General features: G+C 49.2%; 1 pseudogene; it reads left to right on the forward strand.

The window, feature by feature from the left end:
* The first annotated feature begins 1572 nt into the window (after window positions 1-1572).
* On the forward strand, window positions 1573-8607 carry LOC147414397 (tektin-3-like; annotated as a pseudogene).
* Window positions 8608-18654: the final 10047 nt, after the last annotated feature.

Genomic DNA, 18654 nt, shown 5'->3' on the forward strand with positions numbered 1-18654 from the left:
CAGCAGCTCCCAGGCAGAGCCTGCCTGTCTCCGTGTGCCTCCCATCCATCGCCTTTTAAGCCTTTAGGAAGGAAAGTAGGAAACTGTGACTCCTTCGTCCTGCCCTTGTGTAGAGAGAGGCATTCTTTGTTGCAGAGGTGACTAAAATGAAAGAAACTCTCTTTCCCAAGGGTTTAATGATTTTAAAAATAAGGCAGTCTCTCTCAGCTCGCCTACACATGCAAAGTGATTAGGGTAGCCCAGGAGGAGCAATTAAACCTCTAGCCACGTGATCGCTTCTGTCGATGCTTTGTTCTAGAATAAAAGTGAGTTTATTTCATGCAAACATCCCATTTTTAAAGGAATAAAGTTGATTTCATGCTGTGACAAATAGGATTTAGCACATGCTTCAGGTCAAACTCCCCTCCCACCCAGGGATCTTGTTGTAGCACACCAGCGTCCCAATCTTTCACTGCGGCTCCGAGCCAGGCTGGGAGCAGTGGGGATGGGATGGTGTTAGGGGAAGGACACATCCCTGCAACACAGCACCTGGCTACAACAGCTATAGGGACTTATTCTGCCCGTGGGTGACACCTGTAACCATACAGAAACTTCACACCGAGCACAGCATACCCTCCTGAGTGTTTGTCCTTAGATGAGGTGTGTCAGGTACATTCGGTGGCCCCTCTGCATTATATTTCTGATAAAATTGACTGATAACCTTAATCTGAAAAGAGCAATGGCACCCACATGCCTTACACAGTTATTGGTAGCAAAATCTTCCTGTGTGACTCTTCCCCTTAGGGTTACTGCAAGGCTGGTGTTTACGAGCTGCTCTGAAAAGACTTTGTGGGATATCTCCTTTCCAAGTGCATTTGTTTTACAGCAGGTGAGCCAGAGATGTTTTTCTTCCTTTGCAAGTCCAGAGATGGCTGTTCTTTTTAGGTTGAAATGGGGGGGGGTGGGGGGGGGTGGGTGCAGGGGTGGGGTGAAATTTGGATATAGTCCAAATTTAAGCAAAGCTCAGCTCACCTGCGGACACCTCACTCAAGCTTTTACTGCAAGTGAAAATAGAGATGATGAGGATGGATTCCCTCACCCACAAACCGCGCTGGGTTGGTAGCAGCTGTGCATCCAAAGCTATCACGGCTGGTAATGGAACTTTTAAAGAGGAAATTACAGCAGGAATACTATAAGATCAGCAAAAACGCTGGCCAAAAGAAACAAATGAACATCAGAGAATCAGCAACTACAGTTTCATTGGACGGACAGACAAAATGAAGGCACAGTATCTGTCATTCTCCTTAGTAGCCATGATTTGTTTCTCTCTACATTCCAAGACCTGATGAGAGATACTGACAACAAAGTAAAATCCTTATATATAAAAATGCTTGGGATGCTGTCAGAAGGGATTTGCTTTCAAGAGTTTTAGGCCTGTCCAGGCGATGTGTGGGTGCTGTGTGCATCGCTCTTCGTATTTTAAGTTGCGTGTGTCGCTGTAAGAAGTAGCGCAAGTGCAGGAGCTTACTGAGTGAGGTTGTCTTCTTCTGTCTCCTTTGTGCAGGACACATACCTGAATAGCGGCGTTCAAGAATGGAGCTGGTTGGATCTCCCTTAACTGCAACATATGCCCATCCAAGATCAACACCTACCAAGTTTCTGCCTGCCATCAGCACCATGGCTTCAAGCTATAAGAACCGTTTTCCTTACTACCCCTTGCCTCAGAGCTTCAGCCTCCCCCGGATGCCCAGAGCCTACTACAAAGCAGCTGCCATCAACCCAACTTTGGCTCCCTTTTCCAAAAGCTCCCAGGGGTTACCCCCAAGCAAGATGCTTCCTTTTGTTTCCAACAGAACAACCCTCTTCAGCCGGTACACCTCTGACGACTGGTACATGTCCAATCTGACCAACTACAAAGAGTCGGAGACTACCCGGCGCAATGCCGAGTGTCTGAGAGTCGATACCTCCCGTCTGATTCACGATAAATATCAGCAGACAAAGAAGACCCAAGTAGAAAGCACCAAAAACCTGGGAGATCGTGTCCAAGAGATAGAATTTTGGAAGTCAGAGCTCTGCCATGAGCTGGATGAGATGATCGGGGAAACGAACGCACTCACAGACTTGAAGAAAAGACTGGAGAGAGCCTTGGCTGAGACAGAGGCCCCTCTCCAGGTAAGCACCCTGTCCGGTGGGCTGCAAGCTGTAGCCTACTGCTGAAACATCTGCAGCCATTCAGACGCCCAATTAAGTTTCATTGCAGCTCCGTAACGTCTAGAAAGTTTTTATTAAGAGACCATTAGTTAAGTTAGTAATAAACAAATGCCTTGCCATCTGCTGTCTCCCCTATCAGTACGTACTGAGCACATCAGAACAGTATTTGCTTAACCAAATATTTTTATAAGTGGTACATCCAAAATCCTGGTTTGGGAGACAAAAGCCCATGTCCTCCTACGAGGCTCTGGCGAGGTCAGCCTCAAGCCTGACACAGGTCCCTGCCTTCAGCTGTGGCTGCGCCAGGGACACGTGTGCTCCCCCACGTTGATTTAATGCTGATGTTGCAGCTCGGCTGCTCGTTGTCAGCTAAACCAGCTGCCCTGGGCACTTTTTTTCCCGTGCTGTCGTCTCTGTGCCCACCTACAATTTCATTTCTTACATTACTTGACATGGGGACCATCCCTGTAGGGATTTGCAACCAGCAGTGATGGCATGTCCCCAACAGGTCACTCAGGAGTGCTTGCTTCACCGGGAGAAGAGGATGGGCATTGACCTGGTCCATGATGATGTGGAGAAACAGCTCTTTGTGGTAAGTTTGTCAACACAGATCATGTGTTATTTTTACCTAAACTACTCTGAACAGGTTTTGCAGCCCTGTTCCCTCTCTGGCTCCTTAGTGCCTGTGAGGTGCTAAACTCTTCAAACCCCCAAAACCTGCAGGGCCAGGGGACGACGTTCCCCCACGCAGCAGCGTGCCCACACGGTGTGGGTAAGACTTGCCCTGCCAGAGGCAGGAATAGCTGAAAACCAGCTGTGTGTTTGTGTAGCCTATCAGGGTCCTCTGTCCCTCTTCAAGGAGCTTGTGGGACTCTCCTGCCTTTCAGAGCCCTGCCGGCACAGGATCTATAAGTATCTGTCACATACATGTGATATATCTCTATATATCTGTGTCACATACATATATATTACGCACACATGCACACACACAGATATGGAGAAGGCAGTGTCTGCCCGACAGCTTGTCTGGTTTTCCCAACTATGTTACTTGGTCTAATAAAAGATATTACATCTACCCCCAGCTTTGCTTTGCTCAGAGCAGCGTGGCCGCAGTAAGACTGTGTGTGCTTAGGCAATGCATTTTATAGCAGTCCTAAAACTGCGCACTCCTGCCTGCCTTTATATAGGCTGCTTTAAATTATGAATAAAAAGCAAACACGATGAGAGCTGGCACAGAAGATGGGATCCTATCGCAGGGTACAACAAAATACAATCACTGCAAAGGCATCGCGAAACTGCAGCCCCTGGGACTGTGAAGCCACTGCTCTGTTAGAAGATTTTTTCTTATGAGTCAGGCCCTAAAAAAATTGAAAGATTAGTTTAAGGGTCATGAGATTTTAAGAAAATAATTGGAGCTGGTTATCTCCATAATGGCATTTTGGATTTTAAGTGTTTCGGACATATTTAGGCCATGCTTTTCAGCTGGCTCCTGCAGACAGGAGGGCTTAAAAATTATGGTTTTGGAGCACTAATCACCTGCCTCCAGTAGCTGGGGCTTCACAAACGCGATAGATTTGTGCTGAAGTCAAGTGAGCTGAGAGCAGCACATGCCTTCCTCCGGTGGAGCTGGATGTTTCTTAGAAATGGCTTAGAAAGTTACACCAAACTCAAGTCCGTCTCCTCTTGTCCCAGATGGATGGGATTTCTCCTGGGGAAGAAAACATTTGGGGAGCAAAAAGGGCAGATGCTGATTGGGGATGGGGATGTGTAGCGCTGCTGGTCCAGAGAACCTCTATGCCTGTTCATATCAGGTCAGGATCTGTCCCTGTCTCCTATAGTGGAACTAATCATCACTTGACATTGATGTCAAGATGAGAAAACACTTGGCAACCCACCCTGAAAGTGAAGTGGGAGGCCATGACTGTGGCCACAGCACCCTCCCATCCCCTCCTGGTCGCTGCGCCCAGGCTCAGCTGCACAAGTGAGCGCTCTGGGGTTGGGGGGCACTTTCTCCACTCCCTGCCAGTTTGCTTTGTCCTTGCTGTGTGCACGGTTGGAGAGGCCTGAGGGGATGAGTGTGACCAGGACAACTGAGCATGGATACTGATGGGGTCATGTTTTGCCTTTGCCCAGGAAGCCGACGTCATCAGATCCTGCCAGGAGAGGATGCAGCAGTACCTGGATAAGGCGAAAGCCCAGCTCGCGTAAGGAGGAGCTCCTTCTCTCATGCTGCATTTGCAGCTGCGATGTGAAACCCCGGCAGACCCCCACCTCTGCCCACACCCTACAGCCGTAAAACCTGGGCAGGCTCCATGGGAAGCGGGCAGTGGCGCCCACAGGAGCACGTAGCTGCCCAGGTGGGAGGAAACCATTCCACCCATACATCCCCACCCATGGCTCTTGTTTGTGTGTTGAAGGTCCAACAGGGCAGCCCAGCATGAGCTGGAGAGGGACCTGGCCAACAAGCAGACAGCCTACCGCATCGACGACAAGTGCCACCACCTGAGGAACACCTCCGATGGCATCAGCTACTTCCGAGGGGTGGAGCGGGTTGACGCCACGTGAGTGCACGCTGGGCAGCACGAGAGCACCGAGCTGTCCCTGGGATGCGCGGTGCCTCGCCCTGGCAGGGAACGGGTTGTCCCCAGCCCACTGTAAAGGCATGTGTCTCTGCATGGCACATCCATCCTGCCTGGAAACACCCATCTTGGAGGGGCCGTTTCTCCCTGCTCACCATAAAGGGAGAACAACCCTCTGCTTTCAGCTGGATGCTGAACACGCAGTGGGTGAAAGCGAGTCCCACCTAATTACACATTATATCAGGGTTCAGAGATCAGCCTGAAAATGAACTCAGCCCAACACCTCTGCACAGCTCATTAAGTTTATGCATATTTTCAAAGATGTGTCAGTGCTTGCATGAGCGCTCTTGGTTGACGTGACGTCTGGGGGGTTCACCCCTGCATGGAGAGGGCCTGGCAGGGAGCCGAAATGACACAGAAGATAAAGAAATAGAGAGCATGGTCCTGGGATACGGTTCAGCTGCTTTTGGGTGCCAGGAATTCAGCTTCGGCTCTGCAGTAGATGAATGGTGACCTAAACCAGCACTCGCAGAGATATGCGCTAAGTGGCAAAGGGCTGAGGGAATATATCTGCTGCTCACAAGGACGCGTGCAGTTTATGGAGGGGCATAGATTGATTCAATCTTTCTAATATTTGAATAATTATTCACAGCTCAGACATATTGCAAATGAATTGCAAAGGATTGATGCTAAAATTCAGAGGGGGGCAAAATGTGCCGAGAACCAGCATGTTTTAAATGGGGCTTATGTGGTATTTAAGTCTTTTGTTGACCTTGTTCTGGCCTACTGCACAGGCGTGAACTTCATCGTGAATGCACAGACAGGGAAATGAATATTATCTAATGCTTGTTCAGTTTAGTATGAAACTGAGATAAGTTATGAGCAAAATTAATTGACTGCAATCTGCGCGTCGACGTGAAGCTGGGAATCACTTGGCACTTAGATGGCTCGAACGTGTAAATATGAGGTCTGACTAAAATCTTCATTTTTCTGGGGGAATCTTTGCTTTGTCTGGGCTTTCATAAGTACCACAGTTGTCTTCATGAACATGTCATCATTTCATAAGCATATCGAACAAATGGTGTCCAGGTGTTTTACCTTCATGTGGTCAAATTAAGAGCGTAGCTTTAACCTGCATTTAATCCACACTGCTCCCATGGCATGCCTGGCCATGGCCAGCTTCAGCAGCATGGGCTTACTGGAGGCCTCTCCTTCCTCCTCCCCAGGATCTCGGTGCCAGAGTCGTGGGCCAAGTTCTCGGACGACAACATTCTCCTCTCCCAGAGCGAACGGGCGGCCTCCGCCAAGCTGCGGGACAACCTCGAGAACCTGCTGGTGGTGACGGCCAACGAGATGTGGCGCCAGTTCAACAGGGTGAACGTCGCCTTTGCCAACCGCATCGCTGAGACAGCTGACGCCAAGAGCAAGATTCAGACCCACCTGGCCAAGGTAGCCTGAACCCCTCCCTTTCGGTGTGACACCGTCACTTCCCAGTGACACCACTCTCCACACAGACCTGGCCCAAGAAGAGGAACGGTTGCTACAAGGAGCTGGTTATAGTATCATTATCTGTTTGAAATTCCAAGTACTGGGGACATTCTCCTTGGAGCAGGACAAGTTGGCACTGTAACTTCCTCTCAAGGGACCCTTTATTTCCCTAGTGCCCAGCAGCAAAGGGATTTCAAGCAGAAGGTGGAAATGCTGTTTGCATCTCCTGGTAGTTACTTCAGAAGTGCTGGCTGCCCTGCAGAAAGTCTTTGCTGGGCCTCTACTGGGGTGCCTGCCGGGGGGTTTGCAGGCTCCCTTCTCCTCCAAGGACATGCTTTCAGGCTCAGTGCTCCAGGTTTGCTGCATGGTCAGCCGTGTGTTTCCCGCATGGCTCTGCCAAGCAGGGGAAGTGGAGATCAGTGATGGGCACCTGGCTCGGACTGCTGGGTCTCATGGAAAGCTTCCTGAAAAGAGCTTGACACGGTATCGATTAACTGAGCAGAGACTGGGCTTGCAGCTCTGCAGGCTGATGTCACGTCTTTAATTGAGGATCCATTAAAAACTTTCCCTCTATGAGTTGCTATTGATGGATGATCAATTCCTGCAAGCAGTAATTTTGGGTAGCTGGTAATTCAATAGATCCATCACTGCTCCAAAATCTCCTCCGATGTGACAGCAACAGCAAAGAGAGGCTTTTCCTTGAAAAGAAATCTGCTGGATCTGTGCCTTGGCATGTGTCAGAGCGACAGGGGTCTGAGCCCAGGGTCTGCTTATTCAACTTGTTTTTTTCTGCAGATGGACAGGAGAAAAGGGAAATGATGTGGTCACTTGAGAATATATCATTTAATTTATGAATGCGTTTTTTCATGCCAGACACTGCAGGAAATCTTCCAGATCGAGATGAACATAGAAGCCATCCGAAAAGCCATTAGGGACAATGGTCTAGTGTTAAAAGTGGCTCAGACCCGGCTGGATGAGCGCACGCGGAGACCCAATGTGGAGCTGTGCCGGGACACTGCCCAGCTCCGGTAAGGCAGGACCCAGGGCTGGGAGGGTCCTTGAGGAGTGACTGGTCGTAGCGCTCAGGAGCATCACTGGATGACAAAATTAATCTTTTTTTTTTTTTTTTCCCCAAAGAGTCATTCCATAAGTGCACTGGTATAATCAAGAGCAATGATTAGGTATCCCGGCCTCGGGGTGGTAGAAGAGCTCTGCACCCACGAAGGAGGCTGTACGCCATGGCCGGGTACAGTCTGATACCACCCCATGAAGGGATGGATTTTTCCCACTTGGGTAAACCTCACCTACTCTCCTGCCTGCTTCCCAGCTGTTGGATGGCTTAGTTTTGCAGTATAAGCCCTTTAATCTCTGACAGGCTTGTGTTGAGAGCACTTAGCTGCTTCCTTTTGGGTCACTGCAAGAAAGGATGCACCATGTGGAGAAGCAGTAAGGGCTGTCCTCACCTCCCCTGAGGACACTGGAAATCCTTTCAAGGACATAGTGAGCCCTTTGGGACTGCACCCCAAGGGGCCGTGGAGGAGCAGGCTGCCCTGAGTGCCCAACAGCACCCCATGTGAGGGGTGAGGCACCCCAAACCTCACCCCTCCTCCTAGGAGCCCTCTGGGAATGACTCCACGTGAAGCTTTTTAGAAGCCATATAAACCCAGCCCTTGCATGCCATTGGGTTTTTCCATCCTCCACTTGTTTCACATTCACTTTTAGCCTCTCCCAGCTCCCCCATTTTGCTGTGTGTGCATCCGTGGGTGTGGGGAGGAACGCTGCACAGGGAAATCCGGGTGGGTGAACCAACAAACCCGCAAAACCAAACAGGAACAGGAAACCACAGCTGCTCTTCCCTCTTCTCGGTGGCACAAGCTGCTCCAGGAGATGAGGCTGCACATCGCCGAAGCCTTAGAGCAAACTTAACCATGCCTGCCCACGGAGGTCTGGAGGAGCTCTGCCCTCGCCTTTCCCGTGCATCTGCCAGAAATGAGGGGTTGAGTTACTCCGAGCACACTGAAGGGGGAAATCCTGTCCCCAAGGGGCCCATCACCAACGCCGTGCTAGAAACCACCCCTGTGACGGGACTGTTAATGGGCATTTCTTGCTGTTTTCCAGCCTCGTCAATGAGGTCCATGAAATCAATGAGACGATCCAGAGCCTTCAGCAGCGGCTGAGAGACGCCGAGAACATACTGCAAATGCTGGTGCATGCCAAGTCGATCTTGGAGCATGACCTGGCCACCAAAGCCAACTCGCTGTTCATTGACCAGGAGAAGTGCATGGGGATGCGCAAGACCTTTCCCAACACTGCACGGCTGCTGGGTTACTTTTAGGCTGGGCTCAGCTGAACCCACGCTATCTGTTGCAGGAGTATTCCCAGTTTTGCTAGGACGCATTCCCAGTTTTGCTAAGATGCTTTGAAAATACATGATTAGACTTTCACTTCCTCATGAAAGCCCTGAGTAGAAATTAAACGATCACTTTGTGTGTTACATGGTCTACCAGGATTTTTTATTCCTTTGGTTTTTCACTTTCCGTTGCTTTTCCACGGTGTGCCAGAAAGTAGCTGAAAATATCCTGTATGTGACTGAGAGTAAATCCACCCACAGCGATACATTCCTACCCTTTCAGTCTGTGATTTTAGGAGAAAAACTCTCATGTCCTCCTCGCTTTGAGCCTGTCTGATGCGGAAAAAGCACAAGGGGAAGTAAAGCTAGTTGTCAGAGTAATTAGCTGTTGACATCTTTAATGTATTTTTAATGGTTCAGGAGAAGAAACACAAACTATCTAGTAAAGCATTACAGTATGTTCTGTTCCTAAACAGAAAAACTTGCATTTTAAGCTGATGTCTAGTGATCATTTTCTTGCTTTTGAAAAATTTTAAATGTCATCTAAAATGTCAGTGCTGGGGTCTTAAAACAAAGAAGTGCTTTTGGCTAGCTAATTGAAGAAAATGCTGCGGTTTTAATCTTGGTGAGTATGGATTGGTTCCTAATTTAACCTCTTGCAAGTAGTTTGTTGGTGGAAGCACCAAAGCACTTTGAAGATAAAGGAACAAATCAGTCCTTAAGTCAGCCACCTCGACTGCCATAGTACCTGCTCTCTGGCTGTAAATTTTACCAAGTGTTTGAATTTTCAGAGGATAAGTCTTTAATCAATCTGAAGTTCAGTGTGACAGTCACTTTGCAAATTGTCCCGTCAGACTCACGTGTCAGACACTCTCGACTCTTTTAACCTAAGCAGAGCTGAGCTCAGCCTAAAGCCTGTAGGCACCAAGAATCCTAAAGGAGCAGAAGTTCAAGTCCCTTCTCTTCCCTCGGGAATCCAGGGCATGGACCTCCTGGCCCAGCGTGGGGACTCTCAGGAGCCGAGAGCATCTTCTCTCGTCTCGTACCCCCAGATGACTCCAGCTCACAGCACAGGTCCAGACAGACCTGCCTGCCCTCCCTGCTCTCCCAGGGGCAGCCCCCGAGAGCTGTAACCTGTGCCAAGGTCCTGCCCTGGCCCCAGCATCTTGGCAGGATCTCTCTTCAGAGCTGCAGCCCTAAACAGGAAGCAATTGTCTATTTTTTTTTTTTCTTTCTTTTTTACTAGCACTTTTGTCTCACAGAGACTAAAGATAGGTTTCCTCTACTTTGTGTGTATCTTGGAGCCAGAGTCTGTCGGAGACAGCAGCCACCCTTTCTAAAGAGACGATATAACCGCAAGCAAGAAAAACTGTCCAGCTCATCGCACCTTCCCTTTCTGCACTTATCTCCCTCCCCAAAATAAGCCGATGGCATGCTGAACTCATAGGGACTTCCAGTTTTTGTTGACACCCTCGCTAGCCTTTGTGCTGCTTTGAGCTGTTACTCTCCCTGTGTTCCTTTACTGAAAGCTTTCATAAACCCTGGTGATTTTGGCTGCTCGGCTGTTTTGAAGCCCCGCTCCAGATGGCTGGTTTTCAGGCAGAGCTGCCTGTTTTCTGTTTTGAGAATTGGGTCCCGTGAATTGTCTCGAGCTGAGCGCTGGGAAACGGAGGCACCCCAGTCCCTTTCTGAAAGACTCATGCTTTTAAGTGACTTGAGCGAAATCCTGGCATCAGCGACAGCTTCACATTCATTTCATTTCCACCTTCATTTTTGAGTCACATAAAAAGATACCTGAGCTCTGTTGTACTATGAGGGCACACCAATATCAGCACCCAAACTCTCCTATTTTCTCCAATTTTGCTTTCAGAGTCCCCCATCTTTCCCCCTAGCCCAACTCCTTTAAGGCTTTCTCCTAATTGACAGTGTTTATGTGGTGTTGCAATTATCCAGCTCTAAATTTTATCTTCCCGTCCTACCCTCTTGATGCTTCTTTACACAAGATAGGCTGTGGGAGCGTAGCTCGCTGAAAACAGGCATGGAATGCTAGAGGGCCTGCACAAGGAAAACTCTGTTGAACAGTTTGTCTAAGCTAACATAGTAGGCCTCAAGGACGCTTCGACCTTGAGGGTCAGAATAGAAGAATTAGAAGCTAACATCCATATGAGGCGGAACGCATTAGTATTAATAGTAAAGTGATAGGTAGAAGCAGATGACTGATGTATGTATAGCACAATTGGAGTTTATGAAAAACTGCAAGTCATGATGACTTTGGAAAATTATGCTATATAAGAAAGTGCATCTGCACAATAAAAGGAGTTTCCTGATATAACTCGTATTGAGTCTTTTGTGGATTCTCCAACTCCCGTCTCCGCAATTGGCAACGCATTTCTTTCCTCCATTTGAGCCATGACCAGAGGAATTTCAGTTGCAGCTTCTCTAATTTCTTTCACAAATACTTTCCCCTTTCCTGCAGCAGATTTCCCAGACATTAGAGAATTCCCAGGTCCCTTTGGGCTTTGATTCTCTCCATGCCAGTTTTCCGTAAGTTGACAATATTGATGTTACTTCTGGTAGCTGACACTCTAAAATCTCCCTCAAGCAATTTAGTCATCTAACCCTATGTGTGCTTCAGTTTGAGTCTGTTTTTTCCCCCTCTCACAGTGTGTCCTATGCCCATCCCATGGCAGGAGCCAGCCCTGCCACAAAACTCCTGTAAAATGGGTCTCTAGGGAGAGGGTTTGGGGTGAAATTCTAACAGACACATGGCTTGTGGCAGGGTCTCCTGCACAGGGATGGATTTTCCTCCCATGACTGAGCTGCTGGTGAGTAAAGCTGCTCGGTTCAGTCACTGCAGGGTTGGTTTTGGGGTTGTAGCCAAGCAGCCTTTATCTTTGACGTACACCAGGTGCATTAAACCACTGTCCTGCCTTCCTGCTTCTGATGCATGAGATGCTTTTGCTTTCGTATCATTAAATGATTTGCTTTCATAGATCACTTCTATATAGCATCCCCGGCTGCCTCAGCTGCCTTTCTGCACTGATGTGATGTTTCCTTTCTTTAAATGCCTTCAGTCCGAAGAACGACGTGCCCGCTTTTATCGCTCTTTATTGCTGCTTTATTGCTGGCTTTATCAGCCAAGTTGCTAGGAAAGTTAGTTTGTGGAAATTCCTTTGCCTCCCACAGCTATATTCCCACCCTCCTGCATCATTCCAACAGACCCTGCAAAGCTGGGCTTGTAAACTAATTGTTTACTGACTGGAGGAAAGAAAATAAATTAATAAAATCAGGACAGCGTTGCTTCATGCAAGGGAAGCTTCATGTTGGTCCAGGACCCAGTTGAACAGTTGAGGCCAGTCCATCAAGAGGCTATTTAGAAAAGAGGCTTGGGTGCTCTGTTGTCCAAGAAGGGAAAAATCATTGAATGTCCTGCAGAATTCTGATAGGAATTTGGGTGAAATGAATGCTTGCCAAAAACCATGTTAACAGTGTATTGCATAACTAATGCAGATTATTATGCTCGAGGGAAACAGACTTCCCAAAACGGCATCAGCAGTCAGAAAAAAAACCAAAACAAACTCATTGCGATTATTAAAAAAAAAAAAAAAAAAAAAGGAGAGAGAGAAAACTGGCAAAATTCTGAGGAAAATTTTGGCAGTATAGGACCATAGAAATGGCTGTGCTGGCTCAGATCAAAGTCCAGAAAGCTCCAGATTCAGCCTCTGACAGAGCCAACAGGAGACGCTTAGATAAAAGCACCAGAGCAAGGCAAGCACCCTGTGATACTTTCCCAGTCTACTTTCCCAGCTTCCAGCAATTAGTATCTCAAGGACTTCCTGAGCTGACAGGGCTGTCTTTGAATTTAATATCCCCCGATGGATTTGTTTCACAGGGTCTTGTTCCAGTTGTTCTTCGAGCCCGTGCAGACTTGCAGCATCCACTGTGTCCCTCAGTGGGGAGCTGCAGGGGATGGAGTATCATCACCCTCGGGGCATCGGCAGCCGCTTTTGGCACCCTGGAGGAGATTAAAAAAGGGCTCAGGCCTTGGACCGCTGAAGCCAAAAGTGTAAAACTCAATAGCTCGGACAAAAATGTGGCTCAAAGCTGTTTTAGATCTGTGTCCTCTGTAGGTTCAACACAGGAGATCACAGCGGGTTGGCTCCTCTTATATGCTGTCAGCATGCAGGAGATGAGCGCGAATCACAATTTCTGAAAGTATCTGAATATGTTCTGACACAGTCATGTCCCCGCCAGGAAGCTTGGTTGGGATTTTTTTGGTTTTGGAGTCAGTGGGTGAATGTTGGTTTCGTTGAAGCCAGCGGGCTTTTCTCCAGTGCTTTCAGTCTGACTCTATCAGTGACGACAACTGGCTTAGAGTCGAAAGTAAAAAGTTGGATGAAGTCGGGTTTTGGGCATGAACGCAGACAGGACTAAAATATTTTAGAAATTTTTCTTGGTTTGGTGGAAAAGAAATGGCAGGAAAAGTAAGTCAATGTCTCCAAGATGTATTAGACCTCTTGTTTTAGAAGTTTGCTGAAGTTAAATGTCTCCCCTTCTGTTTTTCTTCTGCTTGAAATGGCTTTTCAGATAGCCATTCCACCAGTTTTATCAGAAAAGGTACAAGACCACTCTTTCAGTGCATTTTGATCCAAACGGCGTTTTACGCTGGAGAAAAGGCCCATTCCTCTCACAGCCCTGCTGCGTGGTAGCCGTGAGGCTCAGTAACCCGCAGCAGCACCCCTTCCTGGGGCATGCGTCTGCCTCCTCCCCGGCCGCCTGGCTGAGACCCAGCCGCGCTCGGTGCACATCCCTCCGTGTGCTGGGGAAAGGGCAAGAGCCTGGCAGCCCTCTGAGCTCTGCTCTCGCTGCCAGCTGGGGGCCAGCTCTCAAAGTGGAGAGCATTCCCCCAGCCCTTCAGCTGGAAATACTTATTTAGTAGTTATTTTCTCTCTGGGTGTGTGTATTTTTATATATTTTTATTTGTTTGTTTGTTTGTTTGGAGGAGCATTATAGGTTCTCCATAAAATGTGAGTCAAACCATATATTGCTCTCCTTACTTCCCTAGTCGCACAGTTGTCTGAAACGAGGATTTTTTTCCCCGTTGTTCTGTCCCCAGCCCCACGTGAGCTGCGGGCTCGCTGATGGCAATGCAGGTTTCTGCCCCTTCCCCTTTGCATTTCAAATCCTCCGTTGCTAGTGGTCTGAATCAACAGGGTAGGGAAGAGGACGGAAATCCCTAAAATTGTGATGACAGAGCAAAGTCTTGGGGTTAAACAAGTTCATCCCCAAGAAAATCTTGTCTTTTTGTGTAGTTTGAAAATGCTTTTTTGAAGAGTGGTTTCATTCACCCGGCCCGGGGAAGGGGATGGTGTAGTGTATGCTGGACCGATGGTGGCAGAGCCCGTGATGGGCTGGTTCAGGTGATGCCGCAGACACAGGTAAATGAGGCTTAGACCCTTCTCAGCAAAGTCATCAAAGTCCACCACTGCCTTGTCAGACTAGCATCTGAGCTAAAGTGATATAAACCCCACTTTCCCTCCTGAATTATCATTATTTTATTCTAGAAATTCAAGCTGAAGCATTGTAAGAGTTTTAAGTTATCCCACGGAATAGATTCAAAGTGAGAAATCCACATTTTTTTACCCAGTGTTTACACAACCTGTCAATCTTACAGTATTCTCAGCACAGCCTGTGGCAAATCTTGTTTGTACACAAAACATTTTTCAAATTTATCGTGGCGCCTGCTTTTATTTAGGCGGTGATGACCACTGCCAGCCACACTCGTATGGAGGCTGAGCTGGGGCAGCTGGGCAGCTTTCGAGCCCCTTGATGGGGAGCACTGTGCAATTCCCTGGCCTGTGCCGGGTCGGGCGGCAGTGACGTCTCTCCAGCAAAACCCCAAGGGCTCTGCTGTGGCCATCCTCACTTTCTCCTCTCCTGGCCCGGACAGTCGCCATCCGGCACCTCCTGCTTTCCCTGCAGTGCTCTCACGTGAGCTCCCTGGAGCAGCACGGCCCCCTGTCCCGAGAGCTGCCATGAGAGCACGTGCTCAGCAGATGTTTTTCCAAGGCCCTGCTCTGTTAAGTTGATGCACCTTTCCAAGAAAAGAAGTGTCTGAGGAGCACGGGAGTGATGTGCTCTTCTCCCTGGGTTTCCTCCACAGTTTCTAATCCACAACTCTCAGCCAAAATAGGCTTTGTTACCCGCAGGCTACTCTTTTCCCTGATTTGAGTTTCAGATATTTCTCTGGTGCTTAAAAAGCTGCTTTTGGCACCCTTTTCAGAACTGGAGCCGAGGTGGTTTTGCTCTCCCACCTTCACGGAGGAGCTCGGGTGCAGTTATGTGACCCCCACGCCTCCCGCCTGCCTTTCACCACTGTGCATCTCCCCGCTCTGCTTTTGGGGAACGGGTCAGGTAATTTGTCCAGAGACACAGCAGCCCAGATCACAGACCTACAAACCCGAATCAGAAGATCGCCTCTAACGGCAGGCTAGATCGCAGCCCTTGGGGACAAGACCCTTCTCGCTCTGTGTTTGCACAGCCCAGAGCGTGGTGCCATCAGCACTACCAGGGTCCTCCCGTTTCAGTGCCTGTTCTCAGGCTAAAGCCTGAAATAACTGGGGAAGGACCCTCTCCAGGAAACATCCCTGATGTCGCTGCGTGACTGGTGTGTGATGCCCTGATGCTGCATGAGGCTGTGTCATGGTGGAGCTCCTGGGGACACTGTGCATCTTCTCACCTGGGGTGCCAGCGCCTGGTGCACCCACCCGCCCCAGTGGAGCCTCTGCTGGGCCACGGGCTGGCCCAGGAACACCAGTGCAGGCACTGGGTTGCCCATGAGGGCACTACTTTGCCCATCAGGAGCACTGGGTGGCACACGGTTGCCCATGGGTGGCACTAGGATGCCCAACGGCTGTACTGGGTTGCCCGTTGATGGCACCGGGGGTTGTCCAGGGACAGGATCAGGTTGTCCAGCAAAGGCAGTAGGTTGCACAGAGTCTGCACTAAGTTGCCCAGGAGTGGCACTGGGTTGCCCACTGAGGGCACTGAGTTCATAGGATCATAGAATCACAGAATGGTTTGGGTTGGAAGGGACCTCAAAGATCATCTTGTTCCAACCCCCCTGCCATGGGCAGGGACACCTCCCACCAGACCAGGTTGCTCAAGGCTCCATCCAGCCTGGCCTTGAGCACTGCCAGGGATGGAGGATCATAGAATATCTCAAGTTAGAAGGGACCCATAAGGATCAGCGAGTCCAACTCCCTGCTCCTTGCAGGACTACCTAAAACTAAACCCCATGACTGAGAGCATTGTCCAGCTGCTCAACACTTGCCCAACAGCTGCACCTGCTTGCCCAGGGGCTGCACAAAGCTGCCCAGCGAGAGCGGTAGGTTGCCCAGGGCAGGAACTAGGGTGCCATACGAGGGTATTTTCTTGCCCAGGGCTGGCCCTGGGTTGCCCATCGAGAGCGCTGTGTTGCCCGAGGGCTGCATCAGGTTGCCATGGCAGCTGCAGGGAGTCGGCCCGGGCAACACCCGGTCACCCGCTTCTTATGTCACTGACGGCACCGGGGACGCTGCAGTGCCTGGCAGAGCTGCCACCGAGCCTGGCAGCACAGCAGTGAGCAGCAGCCCCCGGGGCACCCTCAAGCCTCCGCAGTGCACCCCGCATCCAAGCAGCTAAGGGTGAGCAAGGGGAGGACTAAAAAAGCAGAGATATTTCTCCTGATCTTCTGCATTATCTCTTATGTCGCCTAAGTGTACCCCAGCTAGGTGGTTGGGGGCTCCCGTGGTGTGTCTGTGTTCAGGGGTGGCAGAAAGTAGCACCCTGGGATGACTTATCCCAAGAGGGTGCAGGGACATTTATTTCAGCTGGAAATGCAGGGGAAAGTAACCCTGGTCCATTCCCAAGTTCTTAAATATGTGTCTGTCAGTGGCTGAAAGGGAATAATTTATTTGCAGGGGTAGGAGCCAGGGAAGCAGTCTCCCACTCTCGGAATGCTGTTTCTCACGTATAAATAAGTGGCACGGAGTTAAGGAAAGTGCAGTCGCCTGTCCCTAGCAGGGACAAAAGGGCTGAAGTGACTGGTTTGTGGGAACCGACACACACAGTGGTTTTTGTTGGACCTGAGCACAGACGTTTCATCCTCAGCTCTGCCAAACTGGCTCGGAGGGTTGTGTTTGTGAAAGTTTTTCTGCTAAATTTGAGGGTGTGAGTTTCCCGCTGCCTATCCCACAGCCTCTTCAGCCAGGCTGGATCCTGGGGCGAGACTCGGTGCCCACAGCTATGCTGCTCTCAAGTCAGGTACTGGGGCAGCCCATGCCAGCATGGCCAAAATTGCTCAAGGCTTGCAAATACTGTCCTCAAAGTTCAGTGATTTCCCAGCTGCGGGCTGTACACTTTTGCCCTCTGACTCATCCCTATTTTTCTCCGATTTGCCCGAACTGAAGGTCCTGTTATTCTCCTGTATTCGCCGTTCTCTAATTTAATAGCTGCATTCTGAGACATTGTTCATCTGAATGCACCAAACTGCTACAGGCACAGGTGACGCAAGAAGTCTCTTAGGTCACCTGTCCCCATAGCTAGATGTTGGAAAACGTGCAGTTTAATGAGTCAATGGGCTGCGAGCGTCCGGCATGAAGGAGGGTTACCCTCGGTGTACAGCAACAGCAGCTCCCAGGCAGAGCCTGCCTGTCTCCGTGTGCCTCCCATCCATCGCCTTTTAAGCCTTCCCGTAGGAAACTGTGACTCCTTCGTCCTGCCCTTGTGTAGAGAGAGGCATTCTTTGTTGCAGAGGTGACTAAAATGAAAGAAACTCTCTTTCCCAAGGGTTTAATGATTTTAAAAATAAGGCAGTCTCTCTCAGCTCGCCTACACATGCAAAGTGATTAGGGTAGCCCAGGAGGAGCAATTAAACCTCTAGCCACGTGATCGCTTCTGTCGATGCTTTGTTCTAGAATAAAAGTGAGTTTATTTCATGCAAACATCCCATTTTTAAAGGAATAAAGTTGATTTCATGCTGTGACAAATAGGATTTAGCACATGCTTCAGGTCAAACTCCCCTCCCACCCAGGGATCTTGTTGTAGCACACCAGCGTCCCAATCTTTCACTGCGGCTCCGAGCCAGGCTGGGAGCAGTGGGGATGGGATGGTGTTAGGGGAAGGACACATCCCTGCAACACAGCACCTGGCTACAACAGCTATAGGGACTTATTCTGCCCGTGGGTGACACCTGTAACCATACAGAAACTTCACACCGAGCACAGCATACCCTCCTGAGTGTTTGTCCTTAGATGAGGTGTGTCAGGTACATTCGGTGGCCCCTCTGCATTATATTTCTGATAAAATTGACTGATAACCTTAATCTGAAAAGAGCAATGGCACCCACATGCCTTACACAGTTATTGGTAGCAAAATCTTCCTGTGTGACTCTTCCCCTTAGGGTTACTGCAAGGCTGGTGTTTACGAGCTGCTCTGAAAAGACTTTGTGGGATATCTCCTTTCCAAGTGCATTTGTTTTACAGCAGGTGAGCCAGAGATGTTTTTCTTCCTTTGCAAGTCCAGAGATGGCTGTTCTTTTTAGGTTGAAATGGGGGGGGGTGGGGTGGGGTGGGTGCAGGTGGGGGGTGAAATTTGGATATAGTCCAAATTTAAGCAAAGCTCAGCTCACCTGCGGACACCTCACTCAAGCTTTTACTGCAAGTGAAAATAGAGATGATGAGGATGGATTCCCTCACCCACAAACCGCGCTGGGTTGGTAGCAGCTGTGCATCCAAAGCTATCACGGCTGGTAATGGAACTTTTAAAGAGGAAATTACAGCAGGAATACTATAAGATCAGCAAAAACGCTGGCCAAAAGAAACAAATGAACATCAGAGAATCAGCAACTACAGTTTCATTGGACGGACAGACAAAATGAAGGCACAGTATCTGTCATTCTCCTTAGTAGCCATGATTTGTTTCTCTCTACATTCCAAGACCTGATGAGAGATACTGACAACAAAGTAAAATCCTTATATATAAAAATGCTTGGGATGCTGTCAGAAG

This window comes from Leptosomus discolor, chromosome 15, assembly GCF_034619465.1.
Source record: "Leptosomus discolor isolate bLepDis1 chromosome 15, bLepDis1.hap2, whole genome shotgun sequence".
NCBI classification, from domain to species: Eukaryota; Metazoa; Chordata; class Aves; order Leptosomiformes; family Leptosomidae; genus Leptosomus; species Leptosomus discolor.